Source organism: Schistocerca serialis, chromosome 2, assembly GCF_023864345.2.
Source record: "Schistocerca serialis cubense isolate TAMUIC-IGC-003099 chromosome 2, iqSchSeri2.2, whole genome shotgun sequence".
Classification (NCBI taxonomy): domain Eukaryota; kingdom Metazoa; phylum Arthropoda; class Insecta; order Orthoptera; family Acrididae; genus Schistocerca; species Schistocerca serialis.
In genome coordinates, this window is record NC_064639.1 from 230247829 (window position 1) to 230260109 (window position 12281).

Genomic DNA, 12281 nt, shown 5'->3' on the forward strand with positions numbered 1-12281 from the left:
CCTTAAATAAAGTGTACATGTTTACCGAGCAACCAACGGTAACTGAGCAAGGCCGCGTCCACACCTTTTCCTGCCTTCCCTGAGTCCCACATTTCAGACTTTCTTGGGGGTAGATTATATTTGTTTTCCAGATTCTGCCATTTCAGTTTCTTCAGAATCTCTGCAGCACTCTCTCACGGATCAAACAAATATGGCACCATTCACGCTGTCTTTCCCTGTATACATTCAAAATCCCCTCTACAACCAGTTGCGCAAGTGATACGTAAGCGCCGGGCGCGGTGGTCTAGCGGTTCTAGGCGCTCAGTCCGGAACCGCGCGACTGCTACGGTCGCAGGTTCGAATCCTGCCTCGGGCATGGATGTGTGTGATATCCTTAGGTTAGTTAGGTTTAAGTAGTCCTAAGTTCTAGGGGACTGATGACCACAGATATTAAGTCCCATAGTGCTCAAACCCATTTGCACCATTTTCTTGATATGTAAGCGATCTCCTTTTTAGACCGATAGCACTTCCCCAGTGTTCTACCAATAAACCACCTGCTTTACTCATGACTGAGGCTATGTGATCAATCCATTTGATATCCCTACAAAGTGTTTCACCCAAGTATTTGTATCAGTTGGCTGATTCTAACAAAGCCTCAGTGATATTATAGTCATAGGATATTATGTTTTTTCCGTTTTGAAATGCACAATTTTGCATAGAGAATAGAGCTCAAACAGCAAAATGGTTCATATTTTTCATGACAAATGGGTCTGGGTACACCTGGTACAAAATGGCTCTGAGCACTATGGGACTTAACTTCTGAGGTCATCAGTCCACTAGAACTTAGAACTACTTAAACCTAACTAACCTAAGGACATCACACATATCCATGCCCGATGCAGGATTCGAACCTGCGACAGTAGCGGTCGCGCGGTTCCAGACTGTAGCGCCTAGAACCGCTCGGTGACTCCGGCCGGCCGCTTGGTGCAAGTCAGTATCTATGTTCTGCCTTCTTCACGTCAACACATATGTTAGTTTGAAGGAGGGGTATAGAGAGAGAGAGAGATTTGGGGCGGGGGGGGGGGGGGCTGGAGGAGGGGACATTTTATCAGTACTCTTCGGAATACATGCAACTAAAGCAGCAAACTCCTTTTTCTTCGTAAGGGTAAGTATAGTGTCACTGACTTCTTTGAATTCTCAGTTAAGGTTTTTACCCTCCACTTTGTTTTACATTTTCCCATCGCTGTGGAAATTGGCCTTGCCCATATTCCAAACCAATACAAATGAAGTAAAGCAGTCATCAACACACATTTAGGTCTGTACACCGAAGTTCTGGTACAGGTTATGCTCAACACTCTGAGTGAGTGCTTCATAAATAGCTCTTGATTAGCTGAAGCTGCTGCCAGTGTTATATGTTTGGCCACTGCCAATACTGTCATTTTTCCCTGCCTGTGTGTGCCATGGCTGTTAGCGATTGTCGTGCCATGTCAAACCAGTAACCTCATGTGTATAGTGCCACAACTATGCGAGGCAGGAGCAGCTTGTCCCCTCTGCAGTGGCACTCTCAGCACAATAATCAGCGGTCAGGATATTGGGATTTGATAGGTGGAGCTTGCTTTCTCTGCTCCTTTGCTCCCTGCAAGCCCCCCCCCCCCCCCCCCCCCCCCCAATCATCATACAGTAGGTGTGGTCCTATGAATCTATTTATCCAAACATACGTGCAGAATCCATCCATATACATAGAATGGGGCGATAGGCCACAGTTTACCAGGTAATTTCTATCATGGTGCACTGTGAAATTTTTTGCATACTAAAAGTGTGATTGCCGGAAGTGATCATAAAGTTAAATGCAGACAAAAACTGAAGGCTGATTGTAAATTAACATTTTGACGTCAGGATGTGTATTCTGATATACATACCATTAAGGCATGTTGTCCTACAAAGCAAACAACGATCCACAGTTTATCTCATCTGTATAATAGGATGCAACATAAAGCATAACACACACCACTAATCTGGCATTGGAGAAATGTTCTCTTCGCCACACAAATATATAATAATTCATCAGTTAGCAAAATGATGAAACAGCAGCAAAACTATGGGTACTAGACCTGTTTTCCACTTAGAACAATGTGATGATGTTGAACAGCTCAATAAAGGTTTGTAGTTCTTCAAACATAACCATGCAGAAGGTACTCAAAATGAAACAATGGATGTTAGCTGTAACACACTAATACATGGGAGCAATAATACATAGGATTATGTGGGCACAGCGGAACAATCACGTGAGCTCATTCTCAGTTAAGGAAAATCGTGGGCTCTAGTTCATTAGCAGGTTACTGGGAAAACATAATTTGTTTATGAAAGCATTCATGATAAATACTGTTATTATCTTAAGGTCTGCTGGAACACACTAATGAGAAACTTATTTAAAAATACACTCTAAGGCAAAAAAAAAGACACGCCACAAAGGAATTACCTGATTGTGACAGAAATCGAAGACGTGATGATATATAGACAAACAAATGATTTCAATTTCGGAACAACCGTATCGTCTATTCAAGTGAATGAGCTTCACAAACTGAGAAAGTCAATAATGTGTTGGTCCATCTCTGATCCTCATGCAAGCAGTTATTCGGCTTCTTATTGATTGACAAGAGTTGTTGGATGTCTTCCTATGGGATATCATGCCAAACTCTGTCTAATTGGTGCGTTATATGTTCAAAATCGTGGGCTGGTTGCAGGGCCCTGCCCACGATGCTCCATATGTTATCAATTAGGGAGAGGTCTGGAGATCTTCCTGCCCAAGGCTGGGTTTGGCAAGCAAGAAGGCATGCAGTAGAGACTCTCTCTGTGTGCGGGCAGGCATTATCTTGCTGAAATCTAAGTCCGTGATGGCTTGCCATGAAGGACAACAAAACGACGCATAGGACATCACTGATGTACCCCTTCGTTGTAAGGGTGCTGGGAACGACTACCAAAGGGGCCTGCCATGAAAAGAAATGGCACTCCAGCCCACTGTTAGGCTGTATGGCAGGCAACAATCACATTGGTATCACACTGCTGTCCGAGGCACCCCCAGACACGTCTTTGCTGGTCATTGAGACACCATTTGAAGTGACTCTCATCACTGAATACAATTCCACTCCAACCAATGAGATTCCAAGCCGAAGACGCGCCTGGAGAAGCCTTGGACAGTGGTGAGATACCACGCTGACATGCGGCGGACAACATTGGGGGCCCTTTGGTTGTCATTCCCGGCACACTTGCCGCACAGTGGTATGTCGACGATATTCTAAGCCCCGTTTTATTGCCCTTCACGGGAAGCCATAGTGAGCTGACATTTCATTACGATAACCAAATGTTTCTAAAACTGAGGTAAGTCTGTTCCACCTCTCTAATCGCCTTTCATCAGCAAAGATCAGTCCACAGTTCGGCCCTCTTGGCACAGTCAGATACAGTGAATGCCCAAAATACCTGGGAGTCACTCTGGACAGAACTTCAACATACAAAAAACACCTTTCCAACTCAGCCAAGAAGATACAAACACGAGTGAACCTTCAAACTTCCTGGCAGATTAAAACTGTGTGCCGGACCGAGAGGAGGAGGGGGCGTGAGTCGTGCTTGGGTAGCTCAGTCGGTAGAGCACTTGCCCGCGAAAGGCGAAGGTCCCGAGTTCGAGTCTCGGTCCGGCACACAGTTTTAATCTGCCAGGAAGTTTTATATGAGCGCACACTCCGCTGTAGAGTGAAAATTTCATTCTAGAAACATCCCCCAGGCTGTGGCTAAGCCATGTCTCCGCAGTATCCCTTCTTTCAAGATTGCTAGTTCTGCAAGGTTCGCAGGAGAGCTTCTGTAAAGTTTAGAAGGTAGGAGACGAGGTACTGGCAGAAGTAAAGCTGTGAGGACGGGGCGTGAGTCGTGCTTGGGTAGCTCAGTCGGTAGAGCACTTGCCCGCGAAAGGCAAAGGTCCCGAGTTCGAGTCTCGGTCCGGCACACAGTTTTAATCTGCCAGTAAGTTTCATATGAGCGCACACTCCGCTGTAGAGTGAAAATTTCATTCTAGAAACATCCCCCAGGCTGTGGCTAAGTCAAGTCTCCGCAGTATCCTTTCTTTCAGGAGTGCTAGTTCTGCAAGGTTCGCAGGAGAGCTTCTGTAAAGTTTGGAAGGTAGGAGACGAGGTACTGGCGGAATTAAAGCTGTGAGGACGGGGCATGAGTCGTGCTTGGGTAGCTCAGTCGGTAGATCACTTGCCCGCGAAAGGCAAAGGTCCCGAGTTCGAGTCTCGGTCCGGCACACAGTTTTAATCTGCCAGTAAGTTTCATATGAGCGCACACTCCGCTGTAGAGTGAAAATTTCATTCTAGAAACATCCCCCAGGCTGTGGCTAAGTCAAGTCTCCGCAGTATCCTTTCTTTCAGGAGTGCTAGTTCTGCAAGGTTCGCAGGAGAGCTTCTGTAAAGTTTGGAAGGTAGGAGACGAGGTACTGGCGGAATTAAAGCTGTGAGGACGGGGCATGAGTCGTGCTTGGGTAGCTCAGTCGGTAGATCACTTGCCCGCGAAAGGCAAAGGTCCCGAGTTCGAGTCTCGGTCCGGCACACAGTTTTAATCTGCCAGTAAGTTTCATATGAGCGCACACTCCGCTGTAGAGTGAAAATTTCATTCTAGAAACATCCCCCAGGCTGTGGCTAAGTCAAGTCTCCGCAGTATCCTTTCTTTCAGGAGTGCTAGTTCTGCAAGGTTCGCAGGAGAGCTTCTGTAAAGTTTGGAAGGTAGGAGACGAGGTACTGGCGGAATTAAAGCTGTGAGGACGGGGCATGAGTCGTGCTTGGGTAGCTCAGTCGGTAGATCACTTGCCCGCGAAAGGCAAAGGTCCCGAGTTCGAGTCTCGGTCCGGCACACAGTTTTAATCTGCCAGTAAGTTTCATATCAGCGCACACTCCGCTGTAGAGTGAAAATTTCATTCACGAGTGAACCTTGTGAGAAAGTTGGCAGGCAGTACATGGGGAGCAACCACATCAGTTCTCCGAGGAGCGTCCCTTGCACTGGTGTAATCCGCAGCAGAATACTGTGCACCAATTTGGCTCCGAAGCATCCACATAGCGAAAGTAGACGTCCAACTGAACTCAGTTATGAGAGTAATTTGTGGTACAGTCCGGTCTACACCTACTTGCTGGCTACCAGTGCTTTCAAACGTCTGTCCACCAGACCGTCGAAAGGCTGCTCTTTACAACCTCTGTCAGCAAGTTTCTGAAAACAACTCCATCCCTCTTCATGACGATTTGCTATCACTGCCCAGGAAACGCCTCAAATCTAGAAGACCAGCATATGAAATGGGAGTCCAAATGCTATCCACAGGATTCGACCAGGACGCAGAGTGGAAACGTGAGTGGCAAGCTACAAGAACCCGAAACCACGAACTTGTAGACAATCCAACAGTTCGAGTTCCAGGCTTCCACCAACCAAGGGAGGTGTGGGTGCAGTTAAACAGATATCGGACCGAAGAGGGTAGGTGCAAATACAACATGCACAAGTGGGGCTTTTCAAGTGACAGTGTGTGTGACTGTGGTGACACCCAAACAATGAGCCACATTGTGAATGACTGTCCAATCAGACGCTTCCCTGGTGGCATTGAGAAGCTCCATCAAGCATCCCACGAGGTGCTCCGCTGGATCGAGTCCATCAACATCCGAGTGTAGTCTGAGCCGTTTTAAAACGTGTGTGCTATATATAATTTCACATGTTCATTTTTAAATATATTTCTTTGTTTTACTAAATGTGTATTACTGTAATTCATGCATACGATAATAAATAATAATTACGATAATTCCCACCCTCGCACGGCGAGAGTTCCTTCTATTTGTAGTCGTACTTACCAAATGTTACTTTGACCAGCAGTCATCGAATCTCTCCCTAATTCAGAATTTTAGCAGCATTATGGGCAGGACACTTCAACTTGTTGGGAAGTCTGACGATCTAACGCGCAAACTGGATGATATCTCTCAAGAGGGCATCCAGCAACTGTGTCAATCAATGCCAAGCAGAATAGCTGCTTGCTTAAGGGCCAGAGGTGGACCAACGCGTTGTTGATTTGCTTGATGAAGACAGAGCACTATTTTCACCATGGCTAATGGAACAGTGTGTCATGACTGCTTTACCTGCCTCGTGATGAGTGGGTGTTGTGTGCTGTCCCTAGGTTACTTAGGTTTAGGTAGTTCTAAGTTCTAGGGGACTGATGACCATAGATGTTAAGTCCCATAGTGCTCAGAGCCATTTGAACCATTTATCATGACTGCTACAGACAAATATAACAGAAAATAAAATAAAACAACTCTCTATCCCAGGTACCAAACTCGATTGTTCTCTAGTGTATATTTCATGTGCCCTGTACTATTATTAGTACGTGTACTGTAATTATGTCAACAAAATGTATTTGTACAACATAATTATATAAATTACCTATGAGGACATCAGCTGCATAAAAATGCCCAATTATGGATCAAAATAAATAAATAAAATTCGATCGTTACCTGGCTTGCCTCTTACCTACAACAGTATAACTACTTCCCAGTCACAGTATAATTCAAAATATATAGTTAATGCTTCAGTGTTGCGGTATCAACAAATGGGTCTACTGTGGGACTACAGAGGTTAGAGAAATAAGGTGAAATGTGTGAATTTTCATGTCTCATTCCATTTGATCGAGCGAAACCTCTAAAAACTTACAGAACTGACAAAATATATTTAAAAACTGAATTTCGGCACTTTTGGGCGTCTCGAAACAATTTTTCGGGACACCGTATGTTACAATAAAAGCCGGACAATGCCGGTTTTCTGTGACGTTTGGTCAGCCTACTCTTATCTCGCCAGATAACACTCCATGCGTTGCCATATACCACGATGGAGGAGAGCGAGGTCTGACTAACACCACCTATAACCCCAGATAGCGTTTATTTTATTTTATTTATCGCATCCAAGACATCACTTTTACAAAAATCTTTGTTGTTGTTGTGGTCTTCAGTCCAAAGACGGGCTTGAGGCAGCTCTCAAGACTGCTCTATCCTGTGCAGGCTTCTTCATCTCCGAGTAACTATTGCAACCTACATCCTTCTGAATCTGCTTAGTGTATTCATCTCTTGGTTTCCCTTTACGATTTTTACCCTCCACACTTCCCTCCAATACTAAATTGGTGACCCCTTGATGCCGCAGAACGTGTCCTACCAACCGATCCCTTCTTTTAGTCAGGTTGTGCCAGAAGTTCCTCTTCTCCCCAATTCTATTCAGCACCTCCTCATTAGTTACGTGATCTACCCATCTAATCTTCAGCATTCTTCTGTAGCTCCACGTTTCGAAACCTTGTATTCTCTTCTTGTCTAAACTATTTATCGTCCATGTCTCGCTTCCATACGTGGCCACACTCCACACAAATACTTTCAGAAAAGACTTCCTGACACTTAAATCTATACTTGATGTTAACAAATTTCTCTTCTTCAGAACCGCTTTCCTTGCCAGAGCCAATCTACATTTTATATCCTCTCTACTTCCACCATCATCAGTTATTTTGCTCCCCAGTTAGCAAAACTCATCTACTATCTTAAGGGCCTCATTTCCAAATCTAATTCCCCTTAAAATATTTAAGTTAACAATAAAGAGAAAACATAAAGCATTACAGAATACATGGTAGTGAGAGAAGTGAAGATTAAATAAAGTAAAACACAGAAGGCAATGTTCATTTAAAAGAGCTGGTTGGATTCTGTCTGGGATTATAATCTTCATATCCCGTACGAAGCCCAGTACGTTGCAGCTTGTCATTTGCTGTTAGTAGGCTCGTCCAGTTTCCTGCAGACTAAATTGTGTTGTGGGTTTTGCAGTTCACATTTGCAGAGCTCGTCTGTACTGTTATAGCCCCAATACCGTTAATCTGAGGTTACATGTGATAAATATCGTGTAAATAAAACTCGCACTTCCGAAACCGATTTTGGTTTTGAGTTAAAGGTCTGAATCGGAATTGCTGGCCCAATAATTTATAGTTTCTCCGAGTGTCGGTTGGTTTTACACGTACAGTTAATCTGTAATAAGCTACAGCTGTTCTGAATAGGGCCGGTTTAATGTCACGAGGTGCCGTAGCACTGATGGATTACTTATCTAGCAATATGTACCCTCATTTTTTCAATGTACTATTTCACATTGTGTAATACATGATTGTCACGTCTCTTAAAATTTTATTTTACCAATTTAACCATTAACAGACGCTGTGCAGTTTGATTTAAGAACCAATATCTGAGCCAAACAATGAACATTGCTAAAGACACTAAAACTACCCGTCACAAAAATAGAACCTTGTAGGACCAGTAACTCACCCCATCGTAAAACTGAAATAATGTTTTCGAACGATTACCTAATTAAGACTTATACACGCAGCAACTCACTTTAAGTACGCCAAACAGTAAAACAAAGTGACACATTGGTTTGGAAAGCCTGGTCTATGATATTTTCTAATACTGCTTAGCTGAAGACGGGAACCTAACAGTACGTCAATCGGTGAGAGAAAATGAGCAGACTGGAGTACGTATTTGACTGAGATAAACATTAAAATATGTATGAAATCTTTTTCAGACATCCGTTAAAACGTGATAGTCAAATATACTGTAAAGGCACAGTGTGAATTAAGTATTAGTGAAAGGAACTTAGGATAATGGAAACAATACGTAGTGGGCAATAACATCACTAACCTTAATTGAAACGAAAGACAGTCAGACTTTGGTAGTAATCACACTGTTCCTCGGAGCGGGTGATGTCAAGTACGAAGCCAGAGGAAGTATCTACAAACGATTGTTACGCGAGCTTTGTTAACACTGTAAGCCAAATAACCTCTGTCGGCAACATTATAGTGCACCTTCGTAATAATTCACATCACACCGTGTCACTACAGTGTTTTGTAAACAAAGCTCTTGCGTCAAATTGTAAAACGCCGAATGTGGTTCAAAAATATAGAACTACCGATACTTCAGATGTCTCAAATGCGCTCTATTATTTACTGCACAATCATCCGCACAAAATCATGAACAGTGTTATTATTTTCTACTGAAAACTTATAACTGTTAATTTTCTCCCAAAAATACGATAATGTATGCGACAGTGTTTTATTACACGTACCCAGATAACTCAAGCGCATTACGATAAAAAGTGCGACGTAGCCACTGGTGGTAGGCTACATTGTTGTATTCCAACATTTTGAAGGCTTAGAATGGCTGGAAAACTTCAGAGTGAGTAAAAGCATACAGGCTCTATATTTCCATCGAATGTTTTATCACCAGGCCAGCCTTTGGCATTAAAAGAGAGAGTGTATATAGCAGTTCAGAAATGGACCACGTTCGCAGGATACAAAGTTGTTAAAAATCAGTTCGATTTTTCCGTAAAAATTAGTTCAGCATTGTTGTTGTGGTCTTCAGTCGTGAGACTGGTTTGATACAGCTCTCCATTCTGCTCTATCTTGTGCAAGCTTCTTCATCTCCCAGTACCTACTGCAACCTACATCCTTCTGTATCTGTTTAGTGTATTCTCTCTTGGTCTCCCTCTACGATTTTTACCCTCCACACTGCCCTCCAGTACCAAATTGGTGATCCCATGATGCCTCAGAACATGTCCTACCAACCGATCCCTTCTTCTAGTCAAGTTGTGCCATAAACTTCTCTTCTCCCCAATGCTATTCAATACCTTCTCATTAGTTATATGATCTACCCATCTAATCTTCAGCATTCTTCTGTAGCACCACATTTCGAAAGCTTCTATTCTCTTCTTGTCCAAACTATTTATCGTCCATGTTTCACTTCCATACATGGCTACAGTCCATACAAATACTTTCAGTAACGACTTCCTGACACTTAAATCTATACTCGATGTTCAGCATACACATCAGCATTTACGGCCTACGTATATCTTTCCGTCTAATAATTATCAAATGTTCTACTCTCCAAGTAGGAAACGTGTAACTTCCATATCAGTCCAATATTTCTTTTTTTTTCCCTTCACTCTTGACAACATCATTTCGTCGACATCAACCAATATAAAAAAAGTACCAGTCGGTCGACTCAGTCACGACTCAGATGCTACAGTGCCTTTATATGGAGCTACAAGCGATTTTCGGAGCTGAACTCCGACAGCCATACCGTGTTCCAGAACTGAAACTGTAGTGGTCATAAGACTAGCCAGAAGCAGTAGGGGGATATCGATTTACGCAAAACACTAGAAGGAATCGGCGATCCGTATGACAATTACGTCAATTGTGCTTTTGCAGGAGCAGACAACATGGATGTAGACTGCCAAACCTGCGAGAGGGAGGCGGGGCTTGATCCTCCGATCGCCTCATCTACCGCTATGGCGATAAATTCTGGTTTGTTTACGCTCCGGCCGACTGCTACGATATAGTGTCGCATTCTAAACACGATAGTTCCTTTTTGCATAGCAGAATTTCATGACACAGTGACATTCGAAATCCTGCTCTTACCTGCTTGACAAATCGCTCGGTTGTAGTACTGTGGAAGCGAGCGACTGATTTGCAGGCGATATCACCAGCGATCTGTCGCTAGCGTGTGGGGCCCTTTAAATCCAGAAAGACACTCGCTACAGTGGATGGTGGGAGTTCCAGACTTCACGTTAGTCAAACGGCGGTGTACGATATCGGGCCGATGGTCAGTTTGTCTACGTCTTTGAGTTCGCTACCAACACTAGCCTGCCTGTGATGGAGCGCTCTGGTTCCACTTACGACTCGCTTTCAGGAGGACGACGGTCCAAATCTGCGTCCGTCCATCTAGATTTAAGTTTTCCGTGATTTCCCTGCATCGTTCCACGCAAATATCAAGGTGGTTCCTTTGAAATTGCAAAGCCGATTTCCGTTCCCATTCTTAACTTGTGTTCCGTCTCTAATGACCTCGTTGTCGACGTAAACTTAAACCGTGATCTCTTTTTTCTTCCTTCAACCTTAACCCGACATGTAAAGCAATATGCACTGCCACTGTTGTAGACGGCGTGCTAAACTCAATGCTGTCAGCTAACTAGGAATGCCTGATAATCATCGGTATTTATGAAATATCGATGTTGGATGATAATAAATCGATGTTCCAATATCGATACTACATTCTTCAAACATCGTTATGTTAGACTGTGGTAACACTGACGTAAAGGGCAAAATATCGAATGTCGATGTTGGCAAGAACCAATTTTTTTTTTTTTTTTTTTGAAACTTCCGGGCAGATTAAAACTGTGTGCTGGAACGAGACTCGATCTCGGGACCTTTGCCTTTCGCGGGCAAGCGCTCTACCAACTGAGCTACCCAAGCACGACTCACGTCCTGTTTTACTTCTGCCAGTACCTCGTCTCCTACCTTCCAAACTTTACAGAAGCTCTCCTGCGAACCTTGCAGAACTAGCACTCCTGAAAGAAAGGATATTGCGGAGACATGGCTTAGCCACAGCCTGGTGGATGTTTCCAGAATGAGATTCTGGAATTATTTTTTTGTGATTTAAACGACTCTTTTTCTGAACATATAATTACATCAGCGCATCGGTCAAAGGAGAAGAAACATTTGGATGAAAAAGTCGTGTAGACCTATGGTATTATGCAGTCATGCTCAATTTGGAAGAAAAAAAATCAAAATATCTTGCATGAAACCAGTACAGATTAGTGAAGAATGTCTGAGGAGCAACATCAGAACAGAAATAAAAAATAAAAAAGGGATTGCTATTAACTGTATATTAACATACCAGCCATATCGACAAAGGGAGCCCATACAGTAGTTTGTAGGGGGGAACGAGATCTGGGGGTATAGAGTATTTTTAATATTTTGGAAGGCGAATGGCGACTTGTAATTAGCCATTAAAAAAGTTCCATTTCCTGCGCTGTTAAAAACCTGAACAATGCCGTCTTTTATATCATTTTCTTGAGAAAAAAACAAGTGATTGCACTAATATTTTTTTCCTTTTCCTGAGAGCTAAGTACGGGTAGGGGGAGGGTCGCCTCCCCCCTTGTCCCCGAGTCCCCTCCCCCCCCCCCCCCTGCCCCCTTGTTCACGGGTCCACCCACTTATCACCAGTTATGGGCAGCCTTGGTGTCAACGTAGCTCGTTCTACGATTCAAGAACACTCACTTTCAGGATGCTTTTATATTTCGAAGGCAATCGAAATCATCAAGGATTTGCTTGCAGCTGCTCAAACACCTTTCAATGAAAGTGAGCAAGATGTTGATATATTACTGGAAAACAGATAGACCAAATGTGATTATCGGACTGAACATTATAAAATACC